This window comes from Drosophila subpulchrella, unplaced genomic scaffold (assembly GCF_014743375.2).
Source record: "Drosophila subpulchrella strain 33 F10 #4 breed RU33 unplaced genomic scaffold, RU_Dsub_v1.1 Primary Assembly Seq394, whole genome shotgun sequence".
NCBI classification, from domain to species: domain Eukaryota; kingdom Metazoa; phylum Arthropoda; class Insecta; order Diptera; family Drosophilidae; genus Drosophila; species Drosophila subpulchrella.
The window spans coordinates 165,930-180,000 of record NW_023665616.1 but is presented as its reverse complement, the minus strand read 5'-3'; the positions used below and the strand labels follow the sequence as shown (position 1 = coordinate 180,000).

Sequence of the window (14,071 nt, the reverse complement as noted above, 5' to 3'; positions counted from 1 at the left end):
ATTACAGGTTAATGTTTTATATAAATTTCAATATATATCGCTAAAAAAAAGTATTAATACCGTAAATGCCATTTAAAAAATACTTGATATATTATTGGTTATATGAAACTAAGACATTTCGCAGCATTCGTTTTAGGTATAAAAATCAATTTATTGAAGGAATTGATATATGCCAGTAAAATGGTGTATTTTTAATTTCTTTCAATAAAAACATATATGACAAAATTACCAAACCAATATATAAAACTCTAAGCGGTGGATCACTCGGCTCATGGGTCGATGAAGAACGCAGCAAACTGTGCGTCATCGTGTGAACTGCAGGACACATGAACATCGACATTTTGAACGCATATCGCAGTCCATGCTGTTATGTACTTTAATTAATTTTATAGTGCTGCTTGGACTACATATGGTTGAGGGTTGTAAGACTATGCTAATTAAGTTGTTTATATAAATTTTATAATGAAATTTTATAAGCATATGGTATATTATTGGATAATAATAATTTAATTATTATATTATTCATAATATTAACAAATATATGAAAAACATTATCTCACATTAGTAAATAATTTGAATGTGAAAAACGAAGAGAAATATTTTCTTTTTCAATCAAATAATACTGAGAAATGTCTAGCATAAAAAATTTATCTAGAATTGTCTCTTATTAAAGATTAGTAAATAGAAAGCCGTTGACAATATTATTATTCTTCGTTGATTCGTTAGACCAAACAAATGCCATACAAATATATAAAATATATAACGAATTTAATAAAATGTTTTATCATTATATATAAAGAATTAATTGCAAAAAAAGTTATACACAACCTCAACTCATATGGGACTACCCCCTGAATTTAAGCATATTAATTAGGGGAGGAAAAGAAACTAACCAGGATTTTCTTAGTAGCGGCGAGCGAAAAGAAATCAGTTCAGCACTAAGTCACTTTGTCTATATGGCAAATGTGAGATGCAGTGTATGGAGCGTCAATATTCTAGTATGAGAAATTAACGATTTAAGTCCTTCTTAAATGAGGCCATTTACCCATAGAGGGTGCCAGGCCCGTATAACGTTAATGATTACTAGATGATGTTTCCAAAGAGTCGTGTTGCTTGATAGTGCAGCACTAAGTGGGTGGTAAACTCCATCTAAAACTAAATATAACCATGAGACCGATAGTAAACAAGTACCGTGAGGGAAAGTTGAAAAGAACTCTGAATAGAGAGTTAAACAGTACGTGAAACTGCTTAGAGGTTAAGCCCGATGAACCTGAATATCCGTTATGGAAAATTCATCATTAAAATTGTAATATTTAAACAATATTATGATAATAGTGTGCATTTTTTCCATATAAGGACATTGTAATCTATTAGCATACAAAATTTATCATAAAATATAACTTATAGTTTATTCAAATTAATTTGCTTGCATTTTAACACAGAATAAATGTTATTAATTTGATAAAGTGCTGATAGATTTATATGAATACAGTGCGTTAATTTTTCGGAATTATATAATGGCATAATTATCATTGATTTTTGTGTTTATTATATGCACTTGTATGATTAACAATGCGAAAGATTCAGGATACCTTCGGGACCCGTCTTGAAACACGGACCAAGGAGTCTAACATATGTGCAAGTTATTGGGATATAAACCTAATAGCGTAATTAACTTGACTAATAATGGGATTAGTTTTTTAACTATTTATAGCTAATTAACACAATCCCGGGGCGTTCTATATAGTTATGTATAATGATATTTATATTATTTATGCCTCTAACTGGAACGTACCTTGAGCATATATGCTGTGACCCGAAAGATGGTGAACTATACTTGATCAGGTTGAAGTCAGGGGAAACCCTGATGGAAGACCGAAACAGTTCTGACGTGCAAATCGATTGTCAGAATTGAGTATAGGGGCGAAAGACCAATCGAACCATCTAGTAGCTGGTTCCTTCCGAAGTTTCCCTCAGGATAGCTGGTGCATTTTAATGTTATATAAAATAATCTTATCTGGTAAAGCGAATGATTAGAGGCCTTAGGGTCGAAACGATCTTAACCTATTCTCAAACTTTAAATGGGTAAGAACCTTAACTTTCTTGATATGAAGTTCAAGGTTATGATATAATGTGCCCAGTGGGCCACTTTTGGTAAGCAGAACTGGCGCTGTGGGATGAACCAAACGTAATGTTACGGTGCCCAAATTAACAACTCATGCAGATACCATGAAAGGCGTTGGTTGCTTAAAACAGCAGGACGGTGATCATGGAAGTCGAAATCCGCTAAGGAGTGTGTAACAACTCACCTGCCGAAGCAACTAGCCCTTAAAATGGATGGCGCTTAAGTTGTATACCTATACATTACCGCTAAAGTAGATGATTTATATTACTTGTGATATAAATTTTGAAACTTTAGTGAGTAGGAAGGTACAATGGTATGCGTAGAAGTGTTTGGCGTAAGCCTGCATGGAGCTGCCATTGGTACAGATCTTGGTGGTAGTAGCAAATAATCGAATGAGACCTTGGAGGACTGAAGTGGAGAAGGGTTTCGTGTGAACAGTGGTTGATCACGAGTTAGTCGGTCCTAAGTTCAAGGCGAAAGCCGAAAATTTTCAAGTAAAACACAAATGCCATACAAATATAATTATATTATATAAATCAAGCTAATTAATATACTTGAATAATTTTGAACGAAAGGGAATACGGTTCCAATTCCGTAACCTGTTGAGTATCCGTTTGTTATTAAATATGGGCCTCGTGCTCATCCTGGCAACAGGAACGACCATAAAGAAGCCGTCGAGAGATATCGGAAGAGTTTTCTTTTCTGTTTTATAGCCGTACTACCATGGAAGTCTTTCGCAGAGAGATATGGTAGATGGGCTAGAAGAGCATGACATATACTGTTGTGTCGATATTTTCTCCTCGGACCTTGAAAATTTATGGTGGGGACACGCAAACTTCTCAACAGGCCGTACCAATATCCGCAGCTGGTCTCCAAGGTGAAGAGTCTCTAGTCGATAGAATAATGTAGGTAAGGGAAGTCGGCAAATTAGATCCGTAACTTCGGGATAAGGATTGGCTCTGAAGATTGAGATAGTCGGCTTGATTGGGAAACAATAACATGGTTTATGTGCTCGTTCTGGGTAAATAGAGTGTCTGGCATTTATGTTGGTCACTTGTTCCCCGGATAGTTTAGTTACGTAGCCAATTGTGGAACTTTCTTGCTAAAATTTTTAAGAATACTAATTGGGTTAAACCAATTAGTTCTTATTAATTATAACGATTATCAATTAACAATCAATTCAGAACTGGCACGGACTTGGGGAATCCGACTGTCTAATTAAAACAAAGCATTGTGATGGCCCTAGCGGGTGTTGACACAATGTGATTTCTGCCCAGTGCTCTGAATGTCAAAGTGAAGAAATTCAAGTAAGCGCGGGTCAACGGCGGGAGTAACTATGACTCTCTTAAGGTAGCCAAATGCCTCGTCATCTAATTAGTGACGCGCATGAATGGATTAACGACGGACGTGTGTTTTTTCGTGGTCCCAATCAGTCGGTCATATCTCGGAAAGTACGTGGTGTACAAAGTTAAAATTTGCGTCAAAATTCGTGCCTTTGCGAAAGGAGTACGGTGGTGCAAAAACATTTAGAAAAGTCAGCGGTGAGCGGAGTAATCGGAGTTTTCCTTTGTGGAAAATTCCACACGTGCGCGCGCCGCGTGTGCTTGGAGAGCGCTTTCGAGAGAGCGCTTTCGTGAGAGAGCTTTCGCGAGAGCGTTTGGCGTCAGGTGTTCCCTCTCGCGTGATTCCTCTCGCGCGTCAGCTGTGCGTGTACCGCCTAAGCTTTCTTATCGGGTAAGTGAGCTTGCTCGAGAAAAAGTTTAGAGGGTAGGTGGGCGATGGCTCCATCTCCGATGGAGACGGAGGGCGGATGCTCGGGCAGCGAATCTGCCAGCAGTCGAGGTAGCGTCAATGTTGGACGAAAAGGCCGCCCGAAGGGGAAGCGTGGACGAGGTGCTGCCGCAAGGGGACGCCTCGCAGGCAAAGATTGTTGCCGTGGATGGAGTTGGAGGCGGGCCAGAGCCCCTTGTAGAGGAGACGCTCTCTTCTCTGGAGATGCCGCCGCCGCCCGCTCCCGCTGCCGCCGCCCCCACTGCTGCTGTAGTAGCTGCAGCTGCTACTGCTGCTGCCGCTGCCGCTGCTGCTGCCGCTGCCGACGCCGCTGAAGCCTCGACATCAGCCGCTGCAGCAAAAGTCGCCGTTGGAGTTGAGGTCGTAGTCCCCTCTCCCCCTCCCGTTGTTCGCTCGTCGCACTGCTCCATGGAGATCGTGAAGCAAGGATCGTGCCGCGTCGCAGAAGAGTCGACTGCGATCAGGGATGAGCTGCTAGGGCTCATTGTGAATATAGTGTCTGCAAAACTCCAGACGGAGATTATGAAATTCGCAACGAGGTACGACGGCTTGATCTCGTCGCTGCTTATTAGGAATGCCATCCTCGATGATCGCTACAAGCAGTGCAAGAAGACGCCACCGCCGCCAGCTCAGCGACCAGTCGCTGTTGCTAACCAGCCGTCGTATGCAGTTGCGTACCCCAGCTTGCCAGTGCCTTCTGCCACGCCGATCCCGATGCCGCGAAAGCCGCGGGAGACCTGGTCGGCAGTCGTGCACAGCCCAGACCCGACCATCTCGGGCAAGCAGCTGGCGGAGAAGGTGCGGAAAGAAATCGCTCCTGCACTAGGAGTCCGACTCCATGAAGTCAGGGGATTGGCGCGTGGCGGTGCGGTTATACGTACCCCGTCGTCCAGTGAGCTTAAGCGCGTGATGGCTAACAAGAAGTTCGGCGAGGCCGGACTTGAAATTAAGCAGACCCCGGAACTGAAGCCAAAGGTGGTAGTGAGCAACGTCGACACTGCGCACACGCCCGAGGACTTCATGACGGAGTTGTATAAAAACAACTTCGAGGACAAGATGGACCTGGCACAATTCAAGAGGACGGTGCGGCTCGAAAAGCCCTGGTCGCAGGCTAATGGCGCCACGGTCAACGTGACGCTAGAGGTCGACGCGACGGCACTTGATGTCCTGGACGGAGGAAAAGCCTACATAGGGTGGTTTGCATATAACTGCCGGGCCTTGGTGCGCACTTATGCGTGCCATAGGTGCGTCGGTTTCGACCACAAGGTGGCCAGTTGCAGGATGAAGGAGAGCGACAAGGTCTGCCGACAGTGCGGACAGACTGGCCACAATGCGCGAGGCTGCACCAATCCGGTGGACTGCCGGAATTGCCGCTTCAAGGGCTACCCATCGGCGCACCATATGCTGTCCCCCGGGTGCCCTGTGTATGCGGCGGTGCTGGCGCGGGTGAATGCTAGACATTAAAAATGTATAGCTTCATCCAAGCAAATTGTGGCAAAGGACGAGCTGCTACCATCGAGCTCGGAGTCCGATTGCGAGAGAGCAAGAGCCTGTTCGCACTGGTCCAGGAGCCATATGTGAACGACGGGAGGATGGATGAGCTGCCTGACGGTATAAGGAGTTTTACCGATCGAGGAGGAAAGGCGGCCATCCTAGTTAATCACCAGGATGTCACCTGCATGCAAGTGGAGCCCCTCACCACGGAGTACGGCGTATGTGTGAGCATAAAAGGAAGATTTGGCTTAATCTTTCTATGCTCCGCATATTGTCAGTTTGATGCCGATTTACCACCGTACCTCGCGTACTTGGATGCGGTCCTGCTGCTGGCCAGCAGAACCCCCGCAATCCTTGGCCTTGATGCGAAACGCAGCATCCCCCATGTGGTTTAGCAAGCTCCCTCCTCACGCTGAGGGACTTGCAAACTATAATCGGGGTGAGCTGCTGTCTCAGTGGATTGTGGAGAAGGAAGCCGTGGTTCTAAACCAGCCAAGTTCGGTGTACACGTTCGAGTCCAGCAACGGACGGAGCGACATCGACGTGACGATCGCCAACGCTGCAGGATCTATGCTAGCCACATACGAGTGGAGAGTGGACGATTGGGAGTTGAGTGACCACAACATCGTTACTGTTGTGGCCAACCCAACGACCGATACAGCCGTTGAGAGCCTAGCTCCGGTGCCGTCCTGGAACTTCTCCAATGCACGTTGGCGGTTGTTCGAGCAGGAAATGGTGAGTAGGGCAACCGAACTTCCGGAAGACTTCTCAGAATCGCCGCTGGACCAACAAGCCTCTACCCTTCGCAGGATCGTCCACGAAGTGTGCGACCTTGTTCTGGGTAGGAGGACTGCAGGATCGCCGAGATCGAGACCAGGTTGGTGGACCGCTGACCTTAGTGCGATGCGCCGCGAAGTCAGGAGACTTAGGCGCCGACTTCAGGATGCCAGACGTCGTCGCCATGACGACGTGGCCGAGCTTATTGTGCGCGAGCTGAGACTTACCTCGGCCGCCTACAAGAAGCTCATCCTGAGGACGAAGGAGGACAGCTGGAGACGCTTCGTGGGAGAAAATTCACACGATCCCTGGGGGCGCGTCTACAAGATGTGCCGAGGTCGCAAGAAACGGACGGAGATTGGGTGCCTTCGCGTAAATGGCGAGCTAGTCACCAACTGGAGTGACTGTGCGCGTGTGCTCCTCCGCAACTTTTTCCCAGTTGCGGAGTCCGATGCACCGATTGCCTCAGCGGAGGAATTCCCACCGCCCCTGGAAGTTTCTGAGGTTGGTGCTTGTGTCGCTAGGTTGAAGAGCAAACGCTCGCCTGGCATGGACGGCATCAACGGTACGATTTGCAAGGCTGTGTGGCGCGCCATACCTCAGCATCTTACGGCGATGTATTCCAGCTGCATCCGGTCGGGGTACTTCCCTGCTGAGTGGAAATGCCCTCGTGTGGTAGCTCTGCTCAAGGGACCCGACAAGGACAGGTGTGAGCCATCGTCGTACCGCGGCATTTGCCTGCTTCCGGTTTTCGGAAAGGTGCTGGAGGCCATCATGGTAGATCGTGTGAGAGAAGTTCTTCCGGAAGGCTGCAGGTGGCAGTTCGGTTTTCGCCAAGGACGTTGTGTGGAGGATGCTTGGATGCACGTGAAGAGCAGTATTCACGCCAGCCCGGCGAAATACGTGCTCGGCATTTTCGTGGACTTCAAGGGAGCCTTCGACAATGTGGAATGGAGTGCTGCACTGCGCCGACTGGCGGAGTTGGGATGCCGAGAGATGGGCTTGTGGCAGAGCTTCTTCTCAGGCAGAAGAGCAGTCATCCGAAGCAGTTACGAGGAAGTTGATGTCCCCGTAACTAGAGGCTGTCCGCAGGGGTCAATCAGCGGCCCATTCATTTGGGATCTGCTGATGGATGTACTGATCCGGCGCCTTGAGTCGTACTGCACACTGAGTGCGTATGCGGATGATTTGCTGCTTCTCGTCGAGGGAAACTCCCGACTCGCGCTGGAGACAAAAGGAGCGCAACTAATGTCCATCGTTGAAACGTGGGGGATGGAAGTCGGCGTTGCCGTTTCCACCAGTAAGACGGTAATTATGCTGCTTAAAGGAAGCGAACACTTTACGCGTGGCCCTTCGCGTGTACCAAGTCGCCCCCCTGCGGTAAAATTTGCTGGAGCAAACTTGCCGTATGTAAGCAGCTGCCGGTACCTTGGCATCACAGTCAGCGAAGGCTTGAGATTCCTCGAGCACGTCGGGAACCTTCGACAGCGTATGGCTGGAGTCGTTGCAGCATTGGCGCGTGTGCTTCGAGTAGACTGGGGTTTCAGTCCTCGAGCCAGGCGGACCATCTATGCCGGACTCATGGTGCCCTGTGCGCTATTCGGTGCCTCGGTATGGTATGTCACTACGACGCAGCAAGTTGTGGCCAAGAGGCGACTCCTTGCTTGCCAGAGGCTAATCCTTATGGGAAGCCTTCCGGTATGCCGAACAGTGTCCACTGCGGCACTGCAGGTTCTTGCTGGCGTTCCCCCGTTTGATTTAGCTGCCATGCAAATGGCAGTTAAATACAAACTAAAGCGTGGATACCCGCTGGAGGAATACGATCTGCTGTATGGCGAAGACCTCACGAGTCTGAGCTGGGAAGAGAAGATGGTGCGTATGGAGCAGTGCTTACTGCACAGATGGCAGGACAGATGGGATGACGTAGATGCATCTGGACGGGTGACCTACAAGTTCATCCCAGATGTCACTCTGGCATTTCGGAATCCACACTTCGGATTTCCGATGCGCACCGGATTCCTGATCACTGGACACGGATCGTTAAACGCATTTCTGCATAATAGAGCGCTCTCGGACTCTGCCGCATGCTCATGTGGCGATCCAGTTGAGGATTGGCAGCACGTCTTGTGTGACTGCCCCCTCTATGCAGATTTGCGCGACCTTGATGGACTTGGAGTGCAGCGAGATGGTGAAAACTGGACGTTTGGAAGGATTCTGGAGGATGAGGACAGGACTCGACGACTCAACACGTTTGCTGACGAAGCGTTCCGCAGGAGGAGGGACTTTTAGTCCAAAACCCTTGCCGTGTGGTAGCGGCGAAGAATTCTGCCACAGCCTGTCATAGCTTGTCGTAGGAGGCGACTAATATGGCAAATGGTTGCCCCATCCGAGCTTGTCGGAGCTGAAGGGGTGAGGCTCACCGAGCCTGTAATTTCGGTACCACGGGTTGAGCAGCTCCAAGGCTGCTCATTGAGGTTGGCCCCCTTGTGGGAGTATCGTGGTGGCTGTGGTTGACACCTATATCGCGGGTAGAGTCCTCGGGCTCGACGTGGATGTTGCGTTATACAACTCGGGTGCCGTGACCCACAGAACGGTAGAGATTTTAGATAGATCTCGCCCCTACGCAAGGGGGAGTGCTTGCCCGACAAGTAAGCACTCGAATTGCTACTGGGGTGGTTGCTATGTATATAGCTATAGCTTCTAGTCCGGGGCGTTGGTTTGGCGCTTAATCTAGACCCGTGCATTATGTACTCACTTGTGGGTATATTAGAATGCCGTGGTTGTAATCCCTTCATTGCGGAACATGCCACGTTAAATAAAAGCGGAGGGATCCGAGACACACCTGTCCCTATCTACTATCTAGCGAAACCACAGCCAAGGGAACGGGCTTGGAATAATTAGCGGGGAAAGAAGACCCTTTTGAGCTTGACTCTAATCTGGCAGTGTAAGGAGACATAAGTTAATGTTAAGCAGCTTGCTTTACTGTTTAACAGCCAATTTGAGCGGCGAATATATTTCCCATAGGGCTGGTTACCCTATGGGAAATCTTACATATTGGAACTACAGAAAGTAATATAAATAGGCCTCGGATACTAGTGGAAAATTCGTTGACGACTCGACCCCCTGTGGATCTTTTCCCAGGGGATGCCCAATATGAACCAAGTGCAGAAGCTACTCCAGTCGGAGTGCCATGTACAATATGTGACCGGTCCTTTACAAGCAAAAGAGGACTTGGTGTTCACATGAGATCTCAACACCCAGACGAACTTGATGATATTCGTCGACGTGTTGATATCAAGGCAAGATGGTGTGAGGAAGAGAAGATGATGATGGCGAGAAAGGAGGTTGAGCTCACGGCAAATGGTGTAAGACACATAAATAAGCAACTAGCGGTATTTTTCACGAACCGTAGCGTCGAAGCAATTAAAAAGCTGAGACAGAGGGACGATTATAAGGAGAAAATCGAGCAGATAAGGGGGCAATCTGCTCTCGTCCCAGAAGTTGCAAATCTAACCATACGGCGCCGCCCTAGTAATAGTGAGCAAAACCCCCAAGTACCAACGTCTGAAACGTCTCCAATCACACCATTAGAACAGTCGAACAGTGGAATCTTGTTGGCGCTACGCGGGTATAGCCCCGTAGTTTGTCCTTCCAAATGGAGAGCCCAAGAACTGCAAACTATCATTGATAGGGCGCAGATCGAGGGGAAGGAAACCACTCTCCAGTGCTTATCCGCTTATCTTCAGGGAATTTTTCCGACACAGGGTGCAAGACGCACGCTGACGAGGCCGGCACGGCGGCCTCGGAATAGAAGAGAAAGCAGAAGGCAGCAGTACGCTGTCATCCAGCGAAACTGGGATAAGCATAAAGGAAGGTGCATTAAGTCAATACTCGAGGAAACTGATGAGTCGGTAATGCCAAACCAAGAATATATGGAACCCTATTGGAGAGAGGTAATGACTCAGTCTAGCCCAAGCTCTTGCGAAAACATAGTGACAACTCCAGTTCACTCGCTTGAGAGGGTATGGTCCGCTATTACAAAGCGCGAACTTAGGACATCAAGAGTCGCATTATCTAGCTCTCCGGGGCCTGACGGAATAACTCCAAAATCTGCTAAGGAGGTGCCGTTAGGCGTTATGCTTCGCATAATGAACCTAATTCTATGGTGCGGTAAATTACCTCGCTTTATCCGACTAGCCAGAACCATCTTCATTCCGAAGACGGGGACGGCAATGCGACCGCAAGACTTTCGTCCAATATCGGTGCCATCAGTCTTGGTAAGACAGCTAAATGCAATATTGGCAACCCGATTGACCTCATCAGTTGATTGGGACCCGCGTCAGCGGGGCTTCTTACCAACAGACGGATGCGCCGATAATGCGACGATAGTCGACTTAGTCCTAAGGAGTAGTCATAAAAGCTATAGATCTTGCTACATAGCCAATTTGGATGTGAGCAAGGCATTTGACTCTTTGTCACATGCATCTATATATAACACCCTAAAAGCTTATGGCGCACCGAAGGACTTCGTCGACTACGTACAAAGTTCGTACGAGGTTGGTGGTACTAGTCTCTGCGGAGAAGGTTGGAGTTCAGAGGAATTCGTCCCTGCTAGAGGAGTGAAGCAGGGTGACCCTTTGTCTCCTATTCTATTTAATCTGGTCATTGACCGGTTACTTAGAGCTTTCCCCAAAGAAATTGGTACCAAGGTTGGAACTGCCATGACAAACGCGGCCGCGTTTGCAGACGATTTGGTCCTTTTTGCGGAAACTCGTATGGGGCTTCAACAACTGCTTGACAAGACAGTTAGCTATCTGGCTACTGTTGGACTCACCCTTAATGCTGACAAGTGTTTCACTATCGGTATTAAGGGTCAGCCGAAACAGAAGTGTACTGTGTTAGATCCACATACCTTCCAAGTAGGCTTGAACGGGTGTCCGGCATTGAAGCGAACTAACGAGTGGAAGTATTTAGGTATCATTTTCAATGCAAACGGGAGAGTGAAGTGCAACCCAGCCGAGGACATTGGTCCAAAGCTACAAAGGTTGTCACAAGCTCCTCTTAAGCCACAACAGAAGATATTTGCCCTTCGAACCGTCCTTATCCCACAACTCTACCACAAGCTTACCCTTGGGAGTGTGACGATAGGTGTGTTACGAAAATCCGACAAATTGATACGATTCTATGTGCGTAAATGGCTAGGTTTACCACCGGATGTGCCAATAGCATTTGTTCACGCCCCCCCAAAGTGTGGGGGACTCGGGATTCCATCACTAAGATGGATGGCTCCTATGCTTCGACTAAGACGATTGAGCAATATAAAATGGCCTCACTTCGAGCAATCCGAAGTGGCCAGCTCTTTCATCGAGGAAGAAATGCAAAGGGCCCGAGTTAGGTTGCTAGCGGAACAAGGAGAAATGCATACACGTTCGGCAATAGAAGAGTATTGGGCAAATAGATTGTTCGTGTCTGTTGATGGCAACGGTCTCCGTGAAGCGGGCCATTATGGTCCACAACACGGATGGGTCAGTCAACCCACGCGTTTGCTAACAGGAAAGGAATATAGAGACGGAATTAAACTGCGGATAAATGCCCTACCCACGAAGTCTCGTACTACGAGGGGAAGGCACGAATTGGATCGACAGTGTCGTGCAGGATGTGATGCTCCCGAAACATCAAACCACATCATGCAAAAATGCTATCGCTCGCATGGGAGGCGGGTAGCTAGACACAACTGCGTAGTAAATCGAATCAAGCGGGGACTTGAGGAGAGAGGCTGCGTGGTCATTGTTGAGCCAAGTCTGCAGGGCGAGTCCGGCCTCAATAAACCCGACCTGGTGGTACTCCGACCAAATCACATTGATGTGATTGACGTTCAGGTGACAAATGACGGACACTCTTTGGACGATGCGCATCAGCGCAAAATCCAAAGATACGATACCCCGGACATAAGACGCGAATTGCGGCGCAAGTTCGTAGCGACAGGTGACATAGAGTTTCACTCTGCCACAATTAATTGGAGAGGGATCTGGAGTGGTCAATCCGTAAAACGGTTGATTGCGAAGGGCCTCCTAAATAAATATGATAGCCATATCATATCTATACAAGTAATAAGAGGTAGTCTTGGCTGTTTTAGACAGTTCATGTATTATAGTGGATACTCAAGAGGCTGGACGTAGCTTATGCCCTTGGTTCAAATATATATAAATATATATGCCTGCTGCCTAGGCACACCATCAATTAGGCACAAACATCGCACAACAACAGCATGTAAGGATGGTTTTAGTACGTAGGCGTTGTGGAACCCTCAATGTGAAGAAGGTTCAGATAGAGCAATGAATCGTACATAACTAGACAAACTGAGACCACACAAGGTGTTGGCAGACCTAGTATCTTTTGAAGATTTCCATACCTTAGCGATCAAAAAAAAAAAAAAAAAAAAAAAAAAAAAAAAAAAAAAAAAAAAAAAAAAAAAAAAAAAATAGCCAAATGCCTCGTCATCTAATTAGTGACGCGCATGAATGGATTAACGAGATTCCTACTGTCCCTATCTACTATCTAGCGAAACCACAGCCAAGGGAACGGGCTTGGAATAATTAGCGGGGAAAGAAGACCCTTTTGAGCTTGACTCTAATCTGGCAGTGTAAGGAGACATAAGAGGTGTAGAATAAGTGGGAGATATTAGACTTCGGTTTGGTATCGCCAATGAAATACCACTACTCTTATTGTTTCCTTACTTACTTGATTAAATGGAACGTGTATCATTTCCTAGCCATTATACGGATATATTTATTATATCTTATGGTATTGGGTTTTGATGCAAGCTTCTTGATCAAAGTATCACGAGTTTGTTATATAATCGCAAACAAATTCTTTAATAAAACGGTGCATTTATGTATTTTTGATTTGAAAATTTGGTATAACTCCAATTACTCAGGTATGATCCAATTCAAGGACATTGCCAGGTAGGGAGTTTGACTGGGGCGGTACATCTCTCAAATAATAACGGAGGTGTCCCAAGGCCAGCTCAGTGCGGACAGAAACCACACATAGAGCAAAAGGGCAAATGCTGACTTGATCTCGGTGTTCAGTACACACAGGGACAGCAAAAGCTCGGCCTATCGATCCTTTTGGTTTAAAGAGTTTTTAACAAGAGGTGTCAGAAAAGTTACCATAGGGATAACTGGCTTGTGGCGGCCAAGCGTTCATAGCGACGTCGCTTTTTGATCCTTCGATGTCGGCTCTTCCTATCATTGTGAAGCAAAATTCACCAAGCGTTGGATTGTTCACCCATGCAAGGGAACGTGAGCTGGGTTTAGACCGTCGTGAGACAGGTTAGTTTTACCCTACTAATGACAAAACGTTGTTGCGACAGCATTCCTGCGTAGTACGAGAGGAACCGCAGGTACGGACCAATGGCACAATACTTGTTCGAGCGAACAGTGGTATGACGCTACGTCCGTTGGATTATGCCTGAACGCCTCTAAGGTCGTATCCGTGCTGGACTGCAATGATAAATAAGGGGCAATTTGCATTGTATGGCTTCTAAACCATTTAAAGTTTATAATTTACTTTATAAACGACAATGGATGTGATGCCAATGTAATTTGTAACATAGTAAATTGGGAGGATCTTTGATCACCTGATGCCGCGCTAGTTACATATAAAAGCATTATTTAATACAATGACAAAGCCTAGAATCAATTGTAAACGACTTTTGTAACAGGCAAGGTGTTGTAAGTGGTTGAGCAGCTGCCATACTGCGATCCACTGAAGCTTATCCTTTGCTTGATGATTCGATAATAAAGATGTTGCAAGCGGGCATAATCATTATGCTTGCTTGCAGCATCGCACGCCACTTTGTTTGTGGTGTGTAAGGTAGGG

The 14,071-nt window shown here is 46.9% G+C and overlaps 1 non-coding gene across 1 annotated transcript; it reads left to right on the top strand.

Annotated features, from left to right (window-relative positions):
- The first annotated feature begins 244 nt into the window (after positions 1 to 244).
- LOC119562147 lies at positions 245 to 423 on the top strand. The gene has a single exon (XR_005221715.1). It is a non-coding gene; the product is annotated as a 5.8S ribosomal RNA (ribosomal RNA).
- The last annotated feature ends 13,648 nt before the right edge of the window (positions 424 to 14,071 follow it).